This window comes from Gymnogyps californianus, chromosome 2 (assembly GCF_018139145.2).
Source record: "Gymnogyps californianus isolate 813 chromosome 2, ASM1813914v2, whole genome shotgun sequence".
In the NCBI taxonomy this organism is placed as follows: domain Eukaryota; kingdom Metazoa; phylum Chordata; class Aves; order Accipitriformes; family Cathartidae; genus Gymnogyps; species Gymnogyps californianus.
Window position 1 is genome coordinate 14901937 of NC_059472.1, and position 23799 is coordinate 14925735.

The 23799-nt window shown below is 39.3% G+C and overlaps 1 protein-coding gene across 3 annotated transcripts in view; it reads left to right on the forward strand.

Annotated features, from left to right (window-relative positions):
* Positions 1 to 23799, forward strand: part of SAMD12 (sterile alpha motif domain containing 12) — a 173365-nt gene that overhangs the window by 21139 nt on the left and 128427 nt on the right. The gene's annotated exons all lie outside the window — the stretch shown is intronic.

A 23799-nucleotide genomic window follows, 5' to 3' on the forward strand; every position in this document is an offset into this window, starting at 1 on the left:
TATGCAGTAGACATGGCTACCAAGTGCAGGTGAATGTGTGTACTCCAGACACTTTGGGTATAGGACAATAATTTCTCATATTAGATATGTTTTTAACTAGAATGAAAAATAAGAGAATGTTTAAAAAAAAAATTGGGAGACATTCTTTAAAAGCCTTATCAATCTTTTTTGATCTTTAAAGGCCTAAAACCAGGGTTTCGGGGGTGATTTCTGCAGTGGAAAATCGAGTTTTTACTGAATCTGACACTTTGGGAGTTAATAGAGCAAATAAAATGAGTGTCTTTTTTTTTTTTAAAGGTCAAAAAAAATCTGTAACAATTAATTCAATGACTGAACAAATAAAAGTATTTCCTACTGTCATCAGTACAATAAATCTAACAAATAATATGCATACAGTTGTGATGTATTTCATTTTTAAAATAAAATAGCATTAAATGTTTTGAGCAGTAGCCTTGACAATAAAGGCTCGGTATGAATTCTCCATTCTGATTTTTATCTAAAATATCTAGTTTTAAATGAGTACAATTTAAACTTATTTCATTCTCTCTTAAGTCATTGAGCCAGATCCAGTACAGGTTGGCATTGATCAAAATCACTGCTACTTGCAGTCTGTTTTGTGGCCAATTATCAAGCACGTTGCTGATTTCTCTTGACCCTTGGAGAACAGGTTTGTGCTTATTGCTTTGAATCATCCATTTGATAACAAGACCACCAAATTTTGGATGGGCTTTGAGACAAAGCTCAGCTAATAATGCATTTACCCAGCTTTTTGCAGACACAGGCTAGCTAATCCTGCCTGTGTTTTGACATCACCAGATGAAAATCTCCCCTGTATTGAAAGCTAAGGAGGTATGTTAAGCTCAGAGGAGATCTTTCAAGCTTGGATGTGAAAAAGCTAAATGACGCAATGAGGCTTCCAATTGAGAATGGGCTCATGCATAGTTGACATGGAACACAGGCAGATCAAGGTTGTCTTTGCTTGCAAAAGACTCATCCTAGTGGAAAATCAGGATGAAATACAACAGTGATTTAATGTAATGGAGCCTGTTTCCACTGTCTGAGCTGTACTTGTTGGATTGATGAATAGAAAACAGTTTCCAAGGCTGTCCCTGCTGGAGATAGCTGGGGAAGAGGGGAAGCGTAGTGCTCTCAAAGTAGTGAAATCAACTATTGGTGTCCTACATCTGATTGCAGTAGCTTTATTTAGAAAGTTGGGCATGCTTCAGGTCTAAAACCAAACAAACCACCACACAAAACTAAACATTTTGCTTGATGGAATAAGCTTGGCATGGTAGTATCAAGCTAATGAAGTGGACTGTTTTTCTGAATGTATTGCTGCCTTGTTAGTAACTTTGGTTTCTATGTGTTGTACTAACTTAGTGATGTTTTTCATTTGGAGTCATATGTTATAGTCTGAGGTGGCCTGTCTTTTCTGGCTTACTCTGCCTTAAATTTAAAAATCGTGTTGCTTTATCCTCTAAAATGTGAATATAGAGTTGGGTTTGTAACTTGTGTGGCTTTGAGTTGAATTAAGCTGTCATTATGAAACTTTATCCATGCAATCATATCTGTACAGTGGAAAGATGAGCAGGAATAGAGGAAAGTATTGTAAATAAAACATTGTGGGCAGATCCATTTGTTTTATATTTCCTCATTGCTCAGTTGTTTTTTAAAAGGTTTTTTTGCAATCCTATGTATTCAAATAATATTAACACATACCTCATATCCACAGTAGTGAGACTTATATTGCACAAAGCAATGCAATGTCCTGAATGCAATTTAAGATGCCTGTCCTGGTTTTGGCTGGGATAGAGTTAATTTTCTTTTTAGTAGCTGGCACAGCGCTGTGTTTTGGATTCAGTGTGAGAATGATGTTGATAACACACTGATGGTTTAGTTGTTGCTAAGTAGCGCTTATCCTAAGCCAAGGACTTTTCAGTTTCCCATGCTCTGCCAGCAAGCAGGTGTGCAAGAAGCTGGGAGGGAGCAGAGCCGGGGCAGCTGACCCGAACTAGCCAAAGGGGTATTCCATACCATAGAATGTCATGCTCAGTATATAAACAGGGGGGAGTTGGCCAGGAGGGGCGGATCGCTGCTTGGGCATCGGTCAGCGGGTGGTGAGCAACTGCATTGCGCATCCCTGTTTTTTTTCTTGGGTTTTATTTCTTTTTTTTTTCTTTTTTTGGTTGTTATATTCCTTTTCATCATAATTATTATATTTTTATTATTATTGTTAGTATTGTATTTTAATTTACTTTAGTTATTAAACTGTTCTTATCTCAACCCATGAGTTTTACTTTTTTTTTTTTTCCTGATCCTCCTCCACATCCCACTGGGAGGCGGGGCGGAGTGAGTGGGCAGCTGCGTGGTGCTTAGTTGCTGGCTGGAGTTAAACCATGACAATGCTTTATAGACCACCTTCTCTGCTTTCAGCTTTCTAATTTGTCTTCATTGGGACCAATTCCAGCACTTTAAACCCGTGTCTGCTTTAAGGTTTTGCTGTCCAAAGAAACAAACAAAATCTCCTTTCTAATGAAGTGTGTCCTCCTTTTTCTGTCCTTGGCTATGGACTTCCAGAACAGTAGTAACTCATGGGCTACAGATAGATTTAAAGTTCCTTTTTATGCAGCTACTGTAATGTAAATAGGGGAGTACAAGTGTTTGTTTCCATATTTGGGATGCAGACAGCAGAAAGTGTAGCGTGAGTGAAGGATCACTCATTTAGAAGTTCCTGATGAGTATGGAATCTAATTTTTATAGGCTGACTGAGGTAGAATTTTAATGGAAAACGGAACAATGATCTTAGTCTCCCTCAGCTGGTTCCCTAAGGAACCACCTTGCTAAAAATGTGAGCAAGTCCAGAAAAGGCCAAGATTATTCATATCTAAACTGATGTGCATAATCCAGTGAGACTCTGATAATGTACAGGATATAATACAAATTAAGGAAATTATATGCAGTGTAAAAACACTTAGCTTTTTGGTTTATATATTTATTTTAAAGTGTGTATATATATCAATATACACACTTTCTTGGTCAGTAATTGATTTTTCAGTATTCATGGTATATAAAAAAATTCAGGCAGTTGAGTGGACACTTTTACAGAGCAGAAAACTTCATTGGAGAAAGCAAGGATGGTTTTTAATATACATTTTTATGTATATATTATTTCTTTAACACCTATATCTAACCTCTGTTGTGTGTGTTTTCTGGAATTCTTACCTTTTTTCATTAAAATGCTACTTCTGGCTTTTATGTCTGGTCTGTTTGGTTTTAATACCATAGTTATCTCTAGATAAACGCAATGAGTCAGGACATCTGGAGTTAGAGTTCTGTTAAAAAAAACCTAAAAGTTTTACTATCCTTTTGAAGTCCTGTACTTCTCTGAGTATAAGCTTTAACAGAAGGCGACTTTCCTAAAAAGATTCAGAAAATCATCTCTTACGGAAGTATTAACTTTTATCAAGGCTTCCCACATGTTGCACTCATAAAGCCCTGTTCATTGTGAGCATGAGACCCAAATCTGGTCTGTCACTTATTAGAAGATTATTATTTATTCAGGGAATTTTGATTCCTAAGTAAGGTGTGCATATCTGGTGACACACTTTGTCTCATTATGTGGTAGCAGCAGTAGCAAATAATAAAGGCTTTTTAATGGCAACCACTACAGTTAGACTTTTTATCTTGTGTTAGCAATGGCAGTTTTTTTATCTGACTTGGAGACAAATTAACAGTCCTTTTAAAATGTTCATGAAAACTATGAAAAGAAACTGGTAGAAGAAGTGAGAAGCTTTTTTATCTTGCCTTCTGTTGATAAGTGCTGTATAGACACCAGTAGACTATACTTTTTGTTGCCGTGTAGCTCATTAATTCTTTTGGTTGCTTTTGCTTTCTTAAAAAAAATATACTTTTTTCAAAATGACATGGAACAACATTGAAGGGATGACTGAACTCAGTAACAAGAGGATGAGAATTTATCTCAGCTTACTGGGCTCAGTTCAGGACTGATTGGGGTGGAAGCAGCTCCAGTGGCTTCCTGGGGAGTTCTGCTCTGCTTGGGAAGTATTTGGTGTGCATGTCAAGTGTGTGATGAAATGTCCAAGCACAAAAGAGTGAGGCTTCTGAGTAATAAGGGTGTTACAGAATTCTTCTTAGAAATATAGAAGTGTTTTGTCAGTTATTGGGGGGGGGGGGGAAGTTCTGGTACTGTTCTCTAATGAGAGAATAGAAAAAGTAATTTTCTAGAAGAATTCTCCAGGTTTTTTAATCAGTGGCTTCTGCTTCACAGTGTTTATCCTTTTTGATCAAGCTTATAAAATGGGTTGGATGAGAGAGACAGTATTTGCCAAGCAGTGGTCCTGGCGATGGGTGTGATGGAACAAACGCATTCATCAGCATAGCTGCTGGGTATGGTAAGACCATTTTACCTGCCCCCCCCCCCCGCCCCCCCTTTTTTCTTTTTTTTTTTTTTTTGCAACTGGTTGAGAAACACCAATGGCCACTGAACTGGGGCAATGAGGTTTTACCCTTTGGCTTTGTCTTCCAACTATCCCCCTCTTGTGAAACTTACGGTGGCCACAGGATACGTGAACAAGAACCCCGATTGGACTGGCTGAAGTTAACAAACATTTTGCCTGTTGAAGTGAAGGTTCAGCATAACCCCAGCTGGGCCATTCCACTCCTCCAGGTTTTGCTTTAAAATTGTGCGGCAGGGTAGGAGGGTGTTTGAATTGCAGACCTCTACATGTATCCCAGTGGAGGTGCGGACCCTGGATGGTGAAATGTTGCTTTACTGACAGAAAGTTTGCTTTTCTTTTAGTTGATTTTTGTGGAGAAGTAGTTAACAGATTACCAATGTCCACATCAGATCACCACAATGAAAGCCAACAGATATGATGTGAGTGTGATTTTTTTTTTTATTCTTTTTTTTTTCTCTCCCCACTCTTTGTCTGCAATGGTGACAAAACACCACTTACTGCATTGGGTCTTTTTTGTGACTAGCAAAAATAGGTACAGAATCTGAGTGTACAGTATGCCTGAAGTGGATTTAAAAATAATTGGTAAATGTTAATATTAGATAGCCGAAATAAATTACACTTCAGGGCAATATGCCTTTCTAATGTCACATTCTGTGATTATTAGTAATACACAATAATTAGTGTGCTTGCTTCTATCTTCATTTTCAATAGATTTTTTTCTTTCATGTGTTGCGTAGTTAGAAGTATGCACATTGTCTTGCTTTCAGGTGTCTAAATTGGGGCCTGAAATGTTTGTGTATGTATCTCTTCCTCTCTCAGCCTACCATTCATGATTGTGATCTCTGGCTAAAGTCTGAAGTTTCAGAAGTGTGCGGTGAACAAACCTCCTGTCCCGAGCGGTGAAACAGGAGTGCTCAGTGACTCTATACACTTCAAGCAGCTGAGGCTGATGTTTCGTTTATCACTGTGGGCTTTTACTGGTGTGAATGAAGTGGTAGAGTAACCCTACCTGTAGTGCAAAATATAGCTGCTTGGTTCAGAATTTACATTGTCATGAGCCAGGAAAACAAAAAACATCTCTCTGTTGGGGTCCTGTAAGCCAGTTTATCACAGGAGGACAAACTTCCTGATGCAGAATCCAAGTGTATTCTTGCTGTAGCATGTTTTTTCCCATTGCTGTATCATCCATTCTTGTTATAAATAGTGTAATATGAAGGCCCACGTTTTTGCAGTGAGGTTTCTACATTCAGCATAAAAGATCTGGCTTCTCTGGTTCATCCTGTTCGCCCTGACTGTGTGCCTGGAGGTTCTGAAATATCATCTGCCCTGACAGCAGCCACGTGCAAGTGGGAGATCTTGCCTGAGTGAGTTTGTTCTGCTCTGCCCAGGACAGTGAGGGGAAAAGAAGGGCATCTGCAAAGGACCATTATTAATTTCCTTCTCCTTCACCCCTGATCACAAGGTGGGATTATTTTCCTATTGCTTCTCTTCTTTCTCCCGATAGGAAGTCAAAATAATTAGCTCAGACTAATACTTAGCTCTTTAGATAAGCAGAACAGATTAAGTTTACTCACAAAGATGACTATTGATTGACCTTCCAAACTATTTAAAGGGATCCTTTATGAAATTCATCTGTACAAGCATGCTCTATGACTTCAGTCCATCAGGTGGTAATAGGAAGAGAAATTTTTGTTTGTCAGGCTTTTTACAGTTGGACCTTCACCAAAAAATCAACGATGAAAACATTTTCAGTGGTTGCATGCACACGAAGGACGGCAAGGTGTTGGCCTCTGGGAAACGGTGCAGTCTGTGACCCTGTGGTGTGCTAGGGGCTGCACAAATGCACAGCAAAGCCGTGGTTTCTGCTGCAGGGAGTGAATGCAATCCTCGTATAGGGCAGGTGAGAGCAGATGGTTACAGAGAGGCAACTGAGGGAGCACAAGGAGGGAAACGTAGTCTGATCTGGCTCCTGTTGTCCTGTGAAAGCTATCAGTGTGAAATTTGTGTTCCTTCCCATTACACCAGTGTGAAAAGGAGCAGCAATTGCAGTATTAGCAAACATAAGCAGTAAAAAGCCATGGTAGTACTCTAGAAATAAGTGGGATGTCTAATGCTATAGACACGTGTAGACACAGACACATTATTTAAAAGAACTTCTTCTCTTTGGGGAACAAGAAACATAGATAAAAAGATGGAGTGGCTTTTAAAGGAAAAAGCAATTCCATACAGCGTGTGGATGCATAATGTACTTATAGTGCCAGTTCTGTGGCTTGCCTCGTGAAGCTGCTCTACAAAGCCATCCAAACCCTCTGCTTTCACTTTGAAGCTACTTTAAGGGCTTCATAGAGATTGCTTCAAAAATAAAGCAGTATTTTAATGACACAGCTGCCTTGATGGGGGAGGAAAAGTATAGAATCGCCTGGTAAAGAAAATAATAGCATTGTGATTAGAGGGATTACAAAATGTATTATAGAACCAATTTAGCATTTAAAATGGGAAAGCAGTTTAATGTTCCACTGCTGGCACTGCAGGTTCTGCAAATAGTGCACCTCATCTGAGTTATAACAATAATTTCATTAATCTGCCACGTGCTCACTGGACACTTCTGACAGAACCGATTAGCAGTTGCTGTAGTCCACCTTTCTCTCTACAAGTGGGAACTTTTTTCCATTTTGGAAAATAACATAATTGCTGAGCACTGGGGGTGAAATGTGTCACAATCACAAAAGGGATGTGGGACTGTAATAGCCTTGATAATGTCTGAAGGGTGTTTCTTGTGTTACCAACCTGTCAAGCTTTCCCTCAGTGCAGAGGTGTGCTAAGGAGGGAAGGGATTTCATTAGGAGAGTCTGGAAAAGGGTGGCCTGGGGCAGAGTGGAGTCTGTCTTCCCCTCAGTTACCGTGGGTGGAATTGAGCTTGCTGATAAGGGCAACTTAAGTGTCTATGTGTAAGCTAGGTGTCTAAACTCCGATTACATTTGGTGGAGATGTAGTCAGCATGCTCAGAGGAGCGTAGAGGGGGATCAGACTCCATCTGAAGTGAGCACTGCTCAGCTGAATCTGTCTACACTTTGGTGACTGCATTGACACTTGAGTTTAGGTATTTGGATTTCAGACTCAGTTCTGTCCTCTGCCTTACTAGCTAACCAGCCTCTGCATTTGATGTTGAAATGGTTATTAATGTCTGATGGAGGTGACACCTTGCGTTAGGAGACTGTATTTTAGAAGCTGCATTTACCTCAAAAATCATACTTTGAACACTTAGGATAGACTAGTCCCATGTGTACGGCTATGTTCAAGATGATCTTCTGGCAAGCAAATACTGCTTAATCTGAAAAAACATCTGTCTTTTGGATTAAAAGGAAATGATTGGCGTGTGTGTGTTTCATTTTCCCCCTTTCTTTTTATTAGTCTTGGACTTTAGAAACCTGTCGCTCTTCACTAGAAGTGAAGTTCTTTCTCTGTGGCTCAGTTTTTCCAACTGTAGAAGAATGATTCTCCCCCTAGAGCCTGTATCTTTTCTCTTCATCTACCCCCCTATGGAGAGCAGAAAGTTCACTAGAGTCAGAGTTAGCTACGACCAGTTAGGACTGATGTAGTATTCAATCTTGCTTCGCAAACTGTTGCCTGCAATGGGAGGTGCTGATCCTCATCCCTGTGGTGCAGTGCTACTAAAGCCTGCCTATGCCTGATTCAGACTGAATAACCAGCAGCATCTGCTTAGGGCTTCTCACCAGTCTGACTGCGAGTGTGCAGCGGGAGAAGCTCAACATGGGTTTCGGGAGACAGCCGTGCCCATCTTATGTCCCATAGCAGCTCACAGATGTGACCCTTCTCCTTGCAACCTCAAGAGCTGCAACAGTAGAAGCAGCTACAGTGTGCAGCCTGGGCTGTTGGGGAGAAGGAGCAAGGCCACCGTTTTGGGTTATTGGAAGCTGTTACATTGGCCATTTCTTACAACATAAACATTGCATTTCCTGCCTACCTGGAGGTTGCCACACAACTGCTAGCAGTCATTAACATGGTCTGGAGCATCAATTCTTCCATCTCCCTTACCTCCTAGTTCCTCACCCAGAGTTCGTAGTTACTACTGGTAGGGGCTGTTCTCAGAAGATATACTTGGTAGAATGATTATTTCTAATTTTACCAATGTCTAGGAACTAATATTGTGATGATGCATCAAGCTGCATTGCTAGGGTTAAATGTGTCCTTGACATGCATATCTGAAAATAGAAAACCTTCAGCTCTAAACAAGGTAGAGTTACTGCATATCTTGAGGCCTTTTTTCTATCCTTAACATAGAGAATCTCATAAGTGGGTATTATGTTCTGCCTATTTTCCTTTTTTCTCTAATGTCTGTAAGTGCATCCATCAACTACTGATGACTTTGCTGACCTAGACACCCTCTACTTTTTTTGCCTTTTTTTCCTTGCTTTAAACAAAAGCATGACAATAGAGTCTGTATCTAATGGTTTTAGAACTGCTATTAATTCATCTTTCATTCAAGGCTGATTGCTTTCAATCTTAGCAGTACACTTTAAATTGTGCAGGATTTTGTGAATGTGTTTTCATTATGAAAAGGTAGATGTGACTGAACTTCAGCATACCTATGCTGATAATAGAGTCTTTTATCTAAATAAAGCTTGCGTACAGGTTTGAAGATGTATTTTTAAATAATCAGTATCCTTGCTGATTAAACAGAAAAACGTTTTCTGGAGATAAAGACTCACAATCGTATGTTCTCCTTCAGATATAAGACTGTCTCAAACTTACTTCTCTTTTGGTGACTCAGAATTTTTGCTTTTTTTCAGGTTTGTCCTAAAGAACTAATAGCTTAATTGTCAACATTTCAGCATTAGATGGTGATTTGTGAAGTTGATGAGGAAAACTGAGGGTGTTATTCCATGTACTAAGCTTTCCTGAAACCTTTCTTGTTGACTGTAGAAGAAGAATCTGAAGTGCTTGTTAAGGTTTATGCTTATTAAACTGTCACGACTGTTTTCTTTTTCTGTAGGGAAGGCTACTTTATGGCTTGCAAACTATAGTTAATTGTCCATAGTAACTGGTAGCAGATTATTTCAGAAAAGTTTTTTTGCCTGAATAATTATCAGCTTTGTTTTCCATGGCTGCTGTTTCATGTTCCCTTACTCCCTGTTGAAATAATTTAGTATTGGAAGGGTTTCATTTTTAAACAGTATTTTTGAAGGGGAGAAAAAAAATAAAGAACAGTGTCAAATGAAATGCTCAGGTCAGGTAAGTGTTCAGCATGTTGATTAAACTCTCAAATTCAGATGAAACTCAATTAGTTGTATGTGTCCATTAGTACATATTGCCCCTTCTGCCTTTTGCTGGGAGGAAAACAGTGTAAGATAGTACCTTCTCCCCCCCCCCGTTGACTTTTTCTCCCCCACCCTGGTTTCCAGGTTCCAAAGGACACAAAAATGCTGATAAAGGCCAAAAAGAAGAATAATTGGAAAGGAAGTTGTCTTAGCTTTTAATTCCAAAAAGAATGCTGTAGAATGTAGTCAGGTTATGTGAACAGGCCTGACATTTGGGGGGGAAAAAACCACACCAGAGTGCATCCTATTGTTGTGCTCTAAAATATTTTATGCAAATTGCAAGTGATTCTAAAAACACAAAATAAACTGAACAGATGAAACTGAATTTGAAAATTAAATTGGCTTCTCTATACAGGGCACAATGATGGCAAATAAAACTGGGTCATTGTTGATGAAATTCTTATTTAACTCTTTTCTTCCTCCCATACTCCTCTCCCATGGTTAGGTTTTTGTTCTGGGTTTGTAGGTTGTTCCCTGTTTCCCCCCCCCCCCCCCCCCCCCTTTTTTTTTTAAACAAACCTGGTTTCCTTCAGGATCTTACAAAGACTTCTACCAGGTTGGAGAGGGGGCAGGGTGGAGTGGAAGTTCAAGTGTGTCCTAGCTGAACTGAGCTGACGATGGAGCACCCCATTTAGTGTTGTATTTCCTGCGGCACATTTATTTCAGTCCCCAACCCCTACTTTCTCTCTTTTCATTGAGTTGACTGCTCAGTTCTTTGACTTCAGTGAGTTGATTATCAATTTATCATCCACCTGAATTATCTCACTCTGGCTTTTATTAGTGATAGCATACTCTGTACTAGTTGGTCAAGAGCAACCAGTGAGAACTGTCCCCTTTGGCAGTGTTTCCTTGTTAATTTGGCTTCCTTTAATCACTTTGCCATGCTGGCAGTAGTTAGGGCGAGTATTGCTTTGCTGCTTTTGCTGCTGAGAGAAAAGTCTGTGGAAGTGCAGTCTAAATAGAACTAGGGGGAGACTGAATCAGATTAGGAGGAGGAACAGGAGATAGTGATTTAAGAGAGTAGTAACCTTAATAACCCAATGTGTTTTGATTTTACACCACTTCACCAGCTTTACCAAATGCTTCAGTTTGTCCTAACATGTAAGATATGAGAATTGGGTGATCTTACAGTGAAACAGGAGATTGCAAACGTTTTTTCTTCAGAGTAATGTAGCAGCCCTCTGCGTCCAGTGCTATAATTACATGGAAAAATAGACTGGGGAGCAGTGAAATTATACATCTCGTAGCCTGGGATTATATGATTGACCTCAAAGGATCAAAAGAAAAAGCCGAGGAAGGCATAGGCTGCAGGGATAGTAGGTGGATGACGGAGATCAGGCATAGTAGAATATGTGCAGCAAAAGGGAGTTTGACTGCAGAGGATGAAATAGAGTGCAAAGGAAGAATAATTTCTAGGATTAGTCTGAATATCCCACTGTATTTATAAATCTTAGAATTGAGGAAGAGGTAAAAACAGAAAATTGTTGCTGCTGCATGCAAATACACTAGAAGAATAAAGCTGCTGTGCTGACACAAGCAAGTAGGGCAAGGCAGAACTTGAAACTTTCCTACCTGTTAGAGAGTTCCTCTCATAATTTTGTTAATGGGTATTAATCCGCCACATATATAAACAGATTGACTACAACCTCTCCCTTAGCAAAGCTCGTAGTGGTTGTTTCTCTTTTAATCCTGTTCTAAATAGATTGACAAGGATTATTGTATAAAAACAGTAAATTGAGTTTCATTGACCTTTGGAATCTGCATGAAAAATAAAAATATAAGTGATGAGCTTTAGATGTGTTATTGATGTTTTAATCAGTGACGCAACACAGAGCAAAAACCATACATGAATATTTCTTTTCTACTTTCTCTTTCGAGATTATCACAAGTGGTTCTTATGTTTGTTAGTGAAGGCCTTTAGGACCAGTGAATTTTGACCAATTTGTTAGAAAAGTTATTCTAATTTACTATTTTTATTCTCTCCAAACATATATAAAAAAATAATCTAGCTCTTACTGTGTTGCAACACAAATCTTACACAGTAAGCAATTGCGATAGTGCTAGCAAGTACTTTCAAACAGTGTGCCATAATAGTTCAGTGCATTTTTACTGTGTATTATGTCTGGGTTTAGAAGTGATCAAGATGTTATATAGCATTCCTAAAATAATATTTCTGATTATACTAGCCAGGACAACAGCATCAGAATCATTTGTGGATATTGATAATATTTTCTTGTCTGTCAGGAAACAGCCTTTTCTTATATGCATCTGCTAATAATTTTGTGTAGTAAAATAATAAAAGGTTATAGTACTGTGTTCAAAGAAATAGAACAGCAGTAGGATAAAAGTGAGGAAGAAACCTCCACCTCCATGTAATCTCTTCCATGAGAACATAGATATTTCATCTCATGTAGTAAACCTTGAAGCTTTCAGTAATCATGGAGTGATTGCGTCTCATCTAGGGACAGTTCAAAAGTGTTCGACCACAGTGGAAAATCCTTGTTGACTAAGAAGGTTTTGGAAACATGTCCTCATAAACAGCTGGTAATAAAAAGTTAATTTATAATTGTAAAATGGTGGTATAGCAGCTATGTACAAGGGGTGAGCAGCTCCATGTGGGAAGCTTCAATGACAAAGTGAAATGGGAGAGAAATGGGAAGATGAGGGGGCCTGACTGCTAGAACTGTGCTGCTGCGTCTTGGAGCGAGTGGGCTGTCTTGTGAGCCGCGAGCAGGAGAACAGCTTAGATGGCATAGAAGAGACAGGGCAGGTGAGAAAGAAAATGTGAAAAGTACTACACATCTCCAAGAGAAAGCTGAATTCCTTAAAAGCTAGATTATTTGGAAGCCCTATGCAGTGCCGTGCAAAACTGTCTCCATCTGTCAAAATGCTGCCTGTCAGTAGATGGTGCTCTTTATATCAGCTAGTTACTCATGCCGCCTATGTTTGGCTGTGTTTTCATGTAAAAGGTCTCGTAACATTCCTTAACAGTTCATTTCTCTGAATTCTGACGTCTGGGAGATTAGAAAACGGAGGCTTTTGAGGGACTGCCAAAAAAAAAAAAAAAAAAAGTGTTGACTAGGTACCTTTGAAACATCCTCCATCCCTGAATTTTTTCAACAACTTCTTTTGCTTGTGAACATGTATTGTTTTGAACTTGGACAAATTCAGAAGCTTCCAGCATTAAAAACCTTGAACAAACATTGTGGATTGGAGAATATATAGCAGACTAATTCAGTTTGGTAACTGACCTGTAAGACACTGCAATAATGTGGCCTAAAATAAAACTGCAAAGCAGATTTGGCAAATCATTTGCAGTTCTAAAGTTTTCTTTTGTGTATCAACTTTGCAGTTTTACCTGCTGTTTCTGGATAGATAGGAATTAGTTTGTTTTTAAATGTAATGCTTCTTAGAAAGGACTTAAATGAATCAATGCAATTGTGAGTTTTACCTGGAGTCATTTATTCATCGGTAGTTGGATGGATATAAAAAGCTGCATAAAAATGAAAATTTCCGTATTAATGTGATTGAAGTATTATTGGACCTGCCTGCATTTTTTATTATTCAGAAAATATGCCAGCTCTGGAGGAAAAAAGTTAAATGTGTTAATTGTGTAAAAATATCACTTGCCAAAGGCTGCTGTTGAGACAAAAGCCCTGATCTGGGCAGCAGACCAGCATGGCAGACCTGATGTGGAATCTGAGATGCTTGAAGTTATGTGTGTCTTTATGCAGTGGTCTGTGTTATAGAACACCAGCTACTTAACCAAGAGTTAAATTTTGGCTTGTGAGATGAATTTGTCCCTGGAGTGAATCTTGAGAACTGCCTGCTGTTCGCTGCCTGACACTGCTGGTCCTTCTGCAAACAGAAATTGAAGGATTTGTGTGAATTTTTCATGTAATCTTAAACTGCAAGCAAATGATCCAAGAAAGAGAAGGGAACTGAGTTCCTTTCAGAAATGTAATTAAAATATTTCTAGTTCTTATTCAGGGCCAGTTTGTCTTCCCAGCACATTGATTTAGATATCCCTTCACAGATCTCTCTCCAGAAAGGATACATATTGTATGTACTCAGCACATTACAGCAGATTAATATTGTTCCTCACAATGCTTATTTTACCTTCTCTCAGCCCTTCTTTCACATTCATCTCCTTGCGACCCAAGTTCCTTATATTGAGGTCAGGTGGGCATAACATTTTTGTTGAAAATCTCAACTCCACGTTTCTAGGGACGTCTCACAGCTGCCTTCCCCAGGAAGATGTTGCTGGGACATTTTGGGCTGGATTTACAAATGGTACCTGGAACCAAAGATGCAAATCTTCACTTGACTAGAGTTCCTCCCCTGCTTAGCCTCCCCATGGTGTCTGCTGGGATATTCCTGGGAAAGTCCCATTTTCTCATGAATGGCCTGATCTAGGAGATATGTTCAGAGTATGGCAACAATATTAACCTCTGCCTTCCCCCCCCCCCCCCCCCCCCCCCCCCCCCCCCCCCCCCCCCCCCGAATCTGGTCTGCTGAGTCCCATTTATGTGGGCTTTATAGCTCCAAATCTTCAGGTTTTTGAGCGGAGACGGTGCTGCTGCCACATCCTTCTGTTTCCTTTTAAAATAAGGACAAGCTTCTGACCTTTCTTTTGCTTTTGAGTTTATTTGCTGCACTGCAAGAAGAGATGCTTCCTGTGAGTGAGAAGAGATGTCTCACTTTGGCCTGGGCTGGCCTTGATGTGAATATGGGACTTGTGCTCTGTGGCTTTTTCTGTATCTTCTTGTTGGCTAACTTAGGCTGCTAACTAGCCAGGAGGGGCTGGCCTTCATGAATCTCAGTTAGAGGCTTTTTACTTCCTCTAATAAAGGGGATAAAAGGGCATTGTAGTGCTTAAGCTCTTTTTATGAATATAGGACTTCATAGGGATGATAAGAGAATACAAGAATTCCCTTATTAGGGAGAGAAGACTAGTTTCTCAAAAGTAATTAGCAAGAAATTACATTGACGTCAGAAGTACCGTGCTTGTTTTGAAAAATAAGTAGTGTATCTGCCTCCTAGATATTTATTTAAGTTGAGAAATCCATTATGACCTTCTACACAGACATTGCAACGCTACTGCATGAATCAGATGGCTGGGCTAATCTGTCCTTTCTATCAACATTTACCTTTTTTCTCCTGCCTTTGCTGGAAGTGGAAGCAATGTCTTATTGGGAAGCAAGAGGTTGACCTGTCAGCTGAGGCTCAGAGACCTTTTCTTATTCATACTCATGTACATGTTTGGCCTATAAAGTTGTTTTCAAAATGTATTTGGCTCAAGAGAACATAGCTAAGAGTCAACTGGCAAAGATATCTAGAAAACTTTGATTGCTGTTGGGGTATAAAGTGCCTTGGCTGCTGCACTTGCCTTCTGCATATGAATGAGCCTATCCATAAAGACTGAAAGTTGGCATGGAAAGGTTACACTACTTCTTACAGTACAAGCCTCTTAATTGGCACATCTGCTGGAAATAAAGGTGCCAAAAATGTGATTCACTTGGAAGGAGTAAACCTTGTAAGAAAGCAACCTGTCATGATTTAATAGGGTTTAAGATCCTCTCAGGATGTTAGATGTTCTACTTGTACAAATGTACTGTTGTTGAGCTAATGGCGGAATTAACCTCACAACCTGCTAATGCTGAAGTAACAGTTTCTTTTATAGGTCTTCTCATATAGAAATGCTTCACTGTCTGTGTCTTTAAGATCAAAAAATGGACTATGGTCTTCACCTCTGACATACAGCAGCTATTAAAAACAATACATAGCTACTTCTCAAACCCTAGGTTGTGACATGTCAAGTATCTTCTCGACAGAATACTGTAATTAGAAATGGAAGGATCGAGATGTGGTCTGTGCTGGACAGATTTATTATGTCAGGGTAACTCTACCAGTAAATCCCAAGAATAAAAAAAATCTGCCAGTATCATTAATGACAACTCCCCCAGAGAAAGGTACACTGCCTCTGCAAAAGCAATATTGTGCCATAGATGTGTTTTTCTTTAAAAAGCAAGTCACCAAAAAGCACCTAACTCCCACTGACACTGTTAGGTACATGTTTCTGAGATTAGGCTTAGCCTGTATTTGAATAACCTTTTTATTAGAATATCCTGAACATTTAGAAACATAGGGAAGATTTTTTTTTTAATTTAATTTGTAAGGAGAAGGACTTGGGATTTTAGATATATGTTTATATTTTGTTAGTAGTATTACCTGAAAGCTCTGGAAAGACCAGAGTATTGCTCTGTACAACCTCTTCCCCCCCCCATTAAATAAAGACCTATTTGTATTATAGTAGTATTCGTAGTAAAGAAAATTAATTTTTATAATTTATATAAGCCTTGGAAAATTCTACTATTAAGCTACATGTCATAATTTTTAATTGGCGCATTTCAGTTCATATCCATGTTAGTATGGATAATGTGAATATCAAAGAGGTACACTGAAAATAGTCATGGTCCTGTCTAGTTCTTCTCATTTGAAGGCAGCCTGTTTTGTGATTCTTATTGCTAACTATTGATAATTGAGCTGTTTTTGAAAATTCAATTAAGTGACTGAAGAATTGCAGGTAAGGCATCACCAAATATATGTGCTTATAAGTCAGAAGCATTCTCATGATCCACAAAACAAATACAGGCTGACTAATTTTCTTTAACTCTTATTATTGAATTTGTAAGTATAAAATCAAAACTTTGTGCTGTCCTTCAGATCTTTACATTTTTAGCTCTTGTCTTTTGCTGTTTATTTTTCTGTAATTAAAGAGCAACAAGATTTCAGTGTACTATTGATATTTTCATGCAAATTAAACATTTTTCCAGTCTAGTTTGGCCAGTGGATTTTGTTGCTGCTACAGGCTGTATTTTAGCTAAATTCTTCTATATGACCATCTTTAAATAAGTATGTGAGAAATTCCAAGAAAATCAGTGGACCTGCTTATACACCTGGTTTGTATTTATTTTAATGGAATTACTGATAAGCAGTCTTGGTTTAGTTCAACTGTAGATGTAACTGCCTAAGATGCAACTTGCAGAGGTGCCAGGATTGGTTTAAAAAAAAAAAAAAAAGTGGGAATGGAGACTCCTTTGTAATTGGCAGTTTTGTAGTATAGGTAGGTTTTGGGTGGTGTTATTTTTTTGTTTTTATTTTAACCTAGACCTGGAGAAAATATTTTTGACAAATACTGAGCTTCCTCAGAAGTGGAGTTTCAGTTGCTCTGACGGTGTTTCTGAGTTCAGGACAAACTGTTGGAAAAGGGGGAGCTACATTTCATCAGTGGCTTAGTTATTAGATATTCCTGTTTGCTTTCTTACGTGTACCTGAATGGATTTGAACTTACAACTTTCACCAAGATGGGACACTCTCCTGTACCTACTACCAGTCTGAACGGAGTATTCTGTGATGAAGACTCATGCCAAATCTTCTTTGCAGTGGGTGTAGTATTTAGTCCTTAAGACAGGATAAAAGATGAGCTAACCTGCAAGTTATGTACACCATGTCAAGGGTGAACGTCTCAACCATCCACTACAGCAAGAATAAAAATTTAAGTGCAGTAAAGAACATGTGCTTGTAATAAAGTTAATTACTTGTTGTAAGTTGCTGTTAATACAGGGCTGTTAATTGAAATTAATTCTGTTTCTTCTTTGACTCAATAGTGGTAACAAGCAGGCTAGAGAAGTTCAAGGAGGAATCTTTTATCTTCATAGCTGCACAAAGCATGCTAGTAGGGCACCTGCTGTGTGAACAGAAATTGTCTGTTCTCCAGATCTATGCAGGATACAGAGTAGGTTTCTGTTTGTAAAAGCAGGAGGATTTGTATTTACTTGTGAAGACTCTAATCTGTGATATACGATAGTGATGGTTAGAGCCCCGACTTGGACACATTTGAATTGTCTCAGGTAGAGAAGGGGAATCAAAGCCACATCGATGAAGAAGTATCAAACAATTGACATATCTTGTGAAGTAGGAACCCTCATCCTGACAGAGCAGCTCTCCCTCTCTGTGTTTTCTCTGCAAATATCCAAAAGCAAATACTTAATTTTTGGACTGGAAGGAATCTTCTGCACTGAGTGAAATGGATCTTTAGTTTGGCAAGATTAAAAATGCAGCATTTTTAGATGAAGTGAATTTTAAAACATTACACTCTTTGATGTGGATTTGGCTGTCAAAACCTAAAACTGATTGTGCTCCTGGACCTACTTGTGATTTTACTTTAAGCATTGTTGGCCTGTCTGTCCTGGTTGTGGCTTTCAGGATTTTTGATAGCAATTAGAATGTTGTCAGGCAAGCTTCTTGACAATGCTGAGGAGTGCTCTGTCTTCTCCTTTCTTGTCCTGACACTCCCGTTCTTCACAGTTTGCTGATAGTGCCACTGCCATTTCTTTCAACACTGGCATCTGCCAGTCATGATTCTTGCTTTAAGAGTGCAGTATCTCATTGAAAGAGAGTACTCTCACGGGAAATGTGTCACCTTGTTTATCCTTGCTTGTTGTTCCAATACTGTCTTTATCCCGATCAGGATAATGCTCAGTGATATTTTTTTGGACAACTTTATCCTTTCCTGTTGATGGTTATACTGGTGACAGCCTTAAGAGGGAGTTAACTCCCTCTAACAACTTCTTACTTTCCAGATCAGTCTCATTATTTTTCATAATTTGTTTCCTTTTCCCCCCTTTGCAGTCTATTTGTAGTACACCTAAGCTTGTGGCACCGGTACAGAAGGTGCTGGATTGGGTCAATCCCGGTGTGGCTTGAAAGCCGGGTAAAACCTCCCTCTTTGTTCCTCGGTCTTTGAACAAGTGGTGGTGCTACACTGATTGGGGACCCTGTGGTAGAAGTTTCTGCTTGTGCAGAGCTGGCTTTAAGCACTGCCAGAGCAGTCTCTTGGTAGGGACAGCAATTTACAGCAGTCTGCTGGAGGCAACAAAAAGAAGCCAGTGGCTGACTTGGCCCTTGAGGTTGTGAAAAGGCGAAGAGACTAAGTGAGAGAGATGGGAGGCTGTGGGCCACTGCTGCTAATATAGGTGGGAGGCCCTTGTAGAAGTGGTCTTTGTTCCTCTCCTTTTACTCCAGAAAGTGTGAGGATAGGAATAGCAAATCTACTGTACAGGACCTTTTCCACTTCTCCCGCACCTTGCATGGCTTCCCTGCCAGTCTCCAGTCTTTCCCCTACCTGGTCCTTCCTGGAGAGGGCTGATGTGGCCCTGTTCACCTCGTGCTCAGAGCCTTGAGCTGGTGCTGCTCAGGTGTCCTCATCTCCCCCTCTAACTCTGTTCTCTCCTCTCTCCCCCACAATATCAGAGGATCGTCCCCATCTGTTCAGTGGCTGGATCAAGGGGGCAGTGATCTCTCTGCAGGTCTGCTTTGTGTCTCTCCTTAGACTTCAGGTATGTTTGAACTAGCTCAGAGTCAGTGAGGACGTGATTCTCCTGGGGCCTCAGGTACCTTGTCTGGACTTCATTTGTGCTCCTGCGAGACACAGTGAGGTGGCTGCACCAAGTTGCTTCTCTTAAAAAAATTCTGAGAATGTGGATTTAGGTGAACCAGAAGGTATTACAGCTCTGCTCCGATCCTTCTGCTGACCAGTGGTGGGAAATAACTCCCTCTTGCGTGTACTTGTAACTGATCTTGTCTTTTGTGGGATCCTGTATGTGGACCCTGATGTCAGGCAGCATGGTGTGGCCATGTGCCAGCGGACTGGACCGGGGAAGGAGGGACAACGTGCATGGGAGTGATGGGAGAAGGGCTGAGATGTGGGCTGGGTGCCGCTTTCAGCGGCACGCTTTGAGCATCAGGCTGTGTTAATAGACGTGAGCGCCCTGGGAGCTGCACAGCCTCCAAGTCTTGCTCATGGCGTCATTATATGACTCTCTGCCGTGCTCAGGGGATCATAGATTGGGCCAACCAGTTGCATTTTGCATCTTGCCATGTGGAGCAAGTAAGTTTGGGGCTGCAAACATGAGACACAAGTTTGCAACTCAGGGAATGCAAGGCGCTAGCTGACCCTGCCTCCAGCACAATTTGGGAGTCTTGGTAGGTCTCTCATGTCGCCATACTTTTCATTCAAAGTGGACATTGTGTGTTGATCAGTCATAGGTGTATGGCTTGCACAATAGCTGCTGTAGTGTCTCTGTTTTAATCCTTCCTGGGTGGCGTTAGGGTTTATGTCTTGGCTAAGCCAAAGTTGGTGCAAAGTTGGCCTTTAAAATGTGCTTTAAACTAAATCGCAATGATTAAAAAAAAAAATATATATATTTGCCATACTGATTTTTTGTTTTTCACAGTGACTTAAGTAATAAATTAGAATGTGACTGTTTGAATTTCTGATCCAATTAAGGTTTTAAACATTCAGTCTTTTATCAATATAAAAGGGAAGGTGTCTTACAGTATTTTTCTTTGGGGTTTTTTTGTTGTTTTCTTTTTTTTTAAATAAACACATTTCCTTTGGTTTGTCGTTTTCATCTTATCTTAGTATTAAAATTCTCAATAACACAGATGGGAACCCAACACAACAGAGGTTTCAGTGATTTTATGGGGTGTCTGCTTATTACTGTAATTTTCTTTAGTCTTTGCTGGAAAAAATCTGTAAGTATGACTATCTGAGTGTATTTCTAAACCAAAATGTGTTCTTTCCAGATTCTTCAATATTTTAATGTATCATATAAAAACATATTCACAAGCCTGGCTAATTTCTTCTGTTCTTTCCAGAACTGAAACCGACTTTTATCTAAGTCATTGATTCTGAATTCTATATAGGCAGTTTAATGTTGGAGAAATAATTTGGAATATATGAAAAAGATTCCTGTTTTCTCTGTTTTAGAAATGTAACCCAAGCATGTTTAAAAAAAAAATCATGCTTTTGAAATTCTTACTGGGCATTGCTGCTCCTGCTGCTTCTTGTCATAAACGATGAAGATGATGCTGTTAGTCTTGCTTCCGGAGCAGCCTGAAAGATTTGACAATAACTTAGATAGCTTTTGGAGCTGTGTAGTTTAAGTTCTCTGCTATATGTATCTATATCAGATACACATGAAATTTTATTTTTCTAATTTTTAAATATATCATTGGCCCCTTATAGTTTGCTTGCAGAAGACATTATGTTTTTGATTTAACAAATATTTCCTTCTCAACTTCACGCATGAAGTGATCCCATTTCTTTCCTCCCAGTCTCTCTCTCTGATCACAGACACATCAATGGTTTTCTGACACATTTTAATGTTTCCTGCGCCAGCTGACTCTGCATTATTAGGGGTGACAGCCACCCATCTCACTCTCCCTGTCCCTACTAGGTGGCAGCAACCTTATTACTTCTTTCCTTTGCTCTTCCCGTACGTCCCCTCACAGCTATCAGCCCCCTTTTCTCTTGAACTGCCTAACTGGGTTAATGTAATGGTTCAACATTGAGCAGTTGTATTCCACGTCTACTCCGTGTGAAGATTTGTGTCTGAAACACAGCTGGCAGAGCTCCACACTGCTGGTCTGATAAATGATGGTGCTTCTCCTTGCAACCTTGCCTTGCTTATGTGCTTTGACCAGCACAGCTATAACAAAATTCATCCTTCTTTGTCTTTTTCTCATTAAACTGTAAACTCAGAGCAGAGTCTCTCGTGATATGTGTTGGACCAGAATCTGCCTTAATGCTTTGAGCAGCGCCTCTTTTATTCATCTCTGTTTTATACAAGTGGGTTTTTTAGGCAGAAACTGTAGGGTCTGACTTTGGATAAAATTGGATGTAAATATGCGTTGACTTTGCTTATATGTCAGGATCGGTATGTTGGGAAATTGGATGTTACAAATGGTATCAGGCAGCCTTCTTCCAGCAGCCCTGTTTGACTGAGGACCCTGATCTCCACAGTCCCTGGATTTTGTAATCTGAGCGGATTTGTAAATGCAACAAATGTTTGGGTTGGAGAAGCTCTCTTAAATAAATTGGCTCGTAGTATGTAAAGTAGTTTTAATAATGAGATTGAATCCTCTGTCACCCAAAAATACAGAAGCCTGCCTTTCTTTTCTGGAGTAAAATACAGTAAATAAACACAAAGAAATTCTGGTGAATAAATTGACCTTCAAAATTGGCAGGCTTGGTAATCTGCACCTGGAAGGCTGAAGAGATAACTTGTACGTCATTGCTTAGGAAGAGCAGGGCTTGGTTGCTAATGCTATTCTGAACACTGAAATACACTCTCTAGTAGTGCACAGGCTCTAAGTTTGACTTGTTTATTTATTCTTGAGTTGGTGATTTTAAGGACTGTCTTCTCGGCACCAGGGAACAAAGAGAGCATGAAATTGTCACGTATTAAGTATGCTAATTTTTTTCTCTTCTTGGGGGTCATTTTTATATTTTGAGATACACAGCAAAAACTGGGGTTAGGCAATTTAGAAGAAAGTGTTTGACACAAAATCCTGAAGAAACAGGTTTTCCTTCAAATATACAAGAAAAGATCAGAATACTGAAGACTTTTATTCTCATTAGATCTATATCTGGCACATAAATTGGCATAACATTTGGCAGAATTGAAACTATTGAAGTGTTGACAGCAAAGGGTGATCTTAGGATGAGTTTGTCAGGAAAATGAAAAGGAAGGCCGGACTGAAGAGGGTTTTTTTAATATATATTATTTTATTTTAATCAGTTTGGGCCTATTGTTTGACTGAGCTGATAAACAAAAGTAAAGTAAAACATAATATGTTTTCCACCTGTCTAGGTAGTTTATATATAGTTAGTGGCAGGGGACTCATTTGGTAGGTGTGTTTATGGTAAGAGTAATCTTCCTTGGTTTACTGGGAATTTTTTGGTATAAGATCTAGCTTTAGAGCAGGGAAGAAAGTAACAAATGAATTTTGTGGAAGGGAAGCATATTTTTTAATAGCCTTTCATTTAGAGCATCTGATTGGAAAATATTTTGGGTATGATGTTCCAAAAATGAAAGCAACAACAATATACTTTTTATAACCATTGCTTTAAAAACGCTGTATTCCTCTAACTCATCAAGTCCTTATGAATTAGAAAGTTAAACATAACGCTTGATGGTGTCAGTGTAAAAATATCCTCTTTGGACTGCAGTTACACGCTTAAGTCAAACATCTTTCAATCATAATTCTGAATGCTGGACAGTAAAAAATCAGCATGTATGTTTGTGCAGTGATCTGTATATTGCACAGCATAATAGCCACATTTGAAACTGTCTTTCAGTTCTACAGGCACAGAGGGAAATGTTAAATTTGTACTGTGATTGCTGATAAACTTGTTCTTCAGATAGTTAACATGATGGTGCTTAAACCTTTTAAGAGGAGAATAGTTGCTGAACTGAAAAGAGCAACCTCTTAGTTAAGACAAACATTGGCACTACTTGTGTACTTTCAGCTAGGAGTAAATAGCTTGTAAATCTACAGCTAGCTATATATTTTTGTATACGAATATTTGTAACTTAAGTATTTTTATGTACAAGAAAAGCCATTAACAATTCATTTTTCAAGGGCTGACAGACTTTCAAAAGGCTTCAAAAATTCCAGTGCTCAAGAAATATCTTTAAGCAGTAACTCAAAGATACACATTGAAGTCTTGACCCTGTTGTTCAGGGATTTCTATCGAATCGGAGAGACTACTTGTGTTATGGCTATTTTTACTTGTTTTCTTTGATGTATTTGTGAAGGACATGCATTTATGTATGCATGTAATAAAAATCAGCTAACTTATACCATAATACTGAGCTCTTCATTGAAATTCAGTTTCTTCTTTGACTCAAATAGCAGTAACAAGTAGGCTAGAGAAGTTCAAAGAGGAGCCTTTGATCTTCCTAGTTGCATGAGGAACAGTTACAGGGCACTTCCTCTCCCTACAGAGGTTGCCCCTTCTCCAGACCTATGCAGTGTCCAGAGCGGATTTCTGTATGTGCAGAAGACTGATGTGCTTGTCAGACAGGATAGTGGTAGACCAAGTGCTATCCTGGTTATAGTGCACCGTCAAC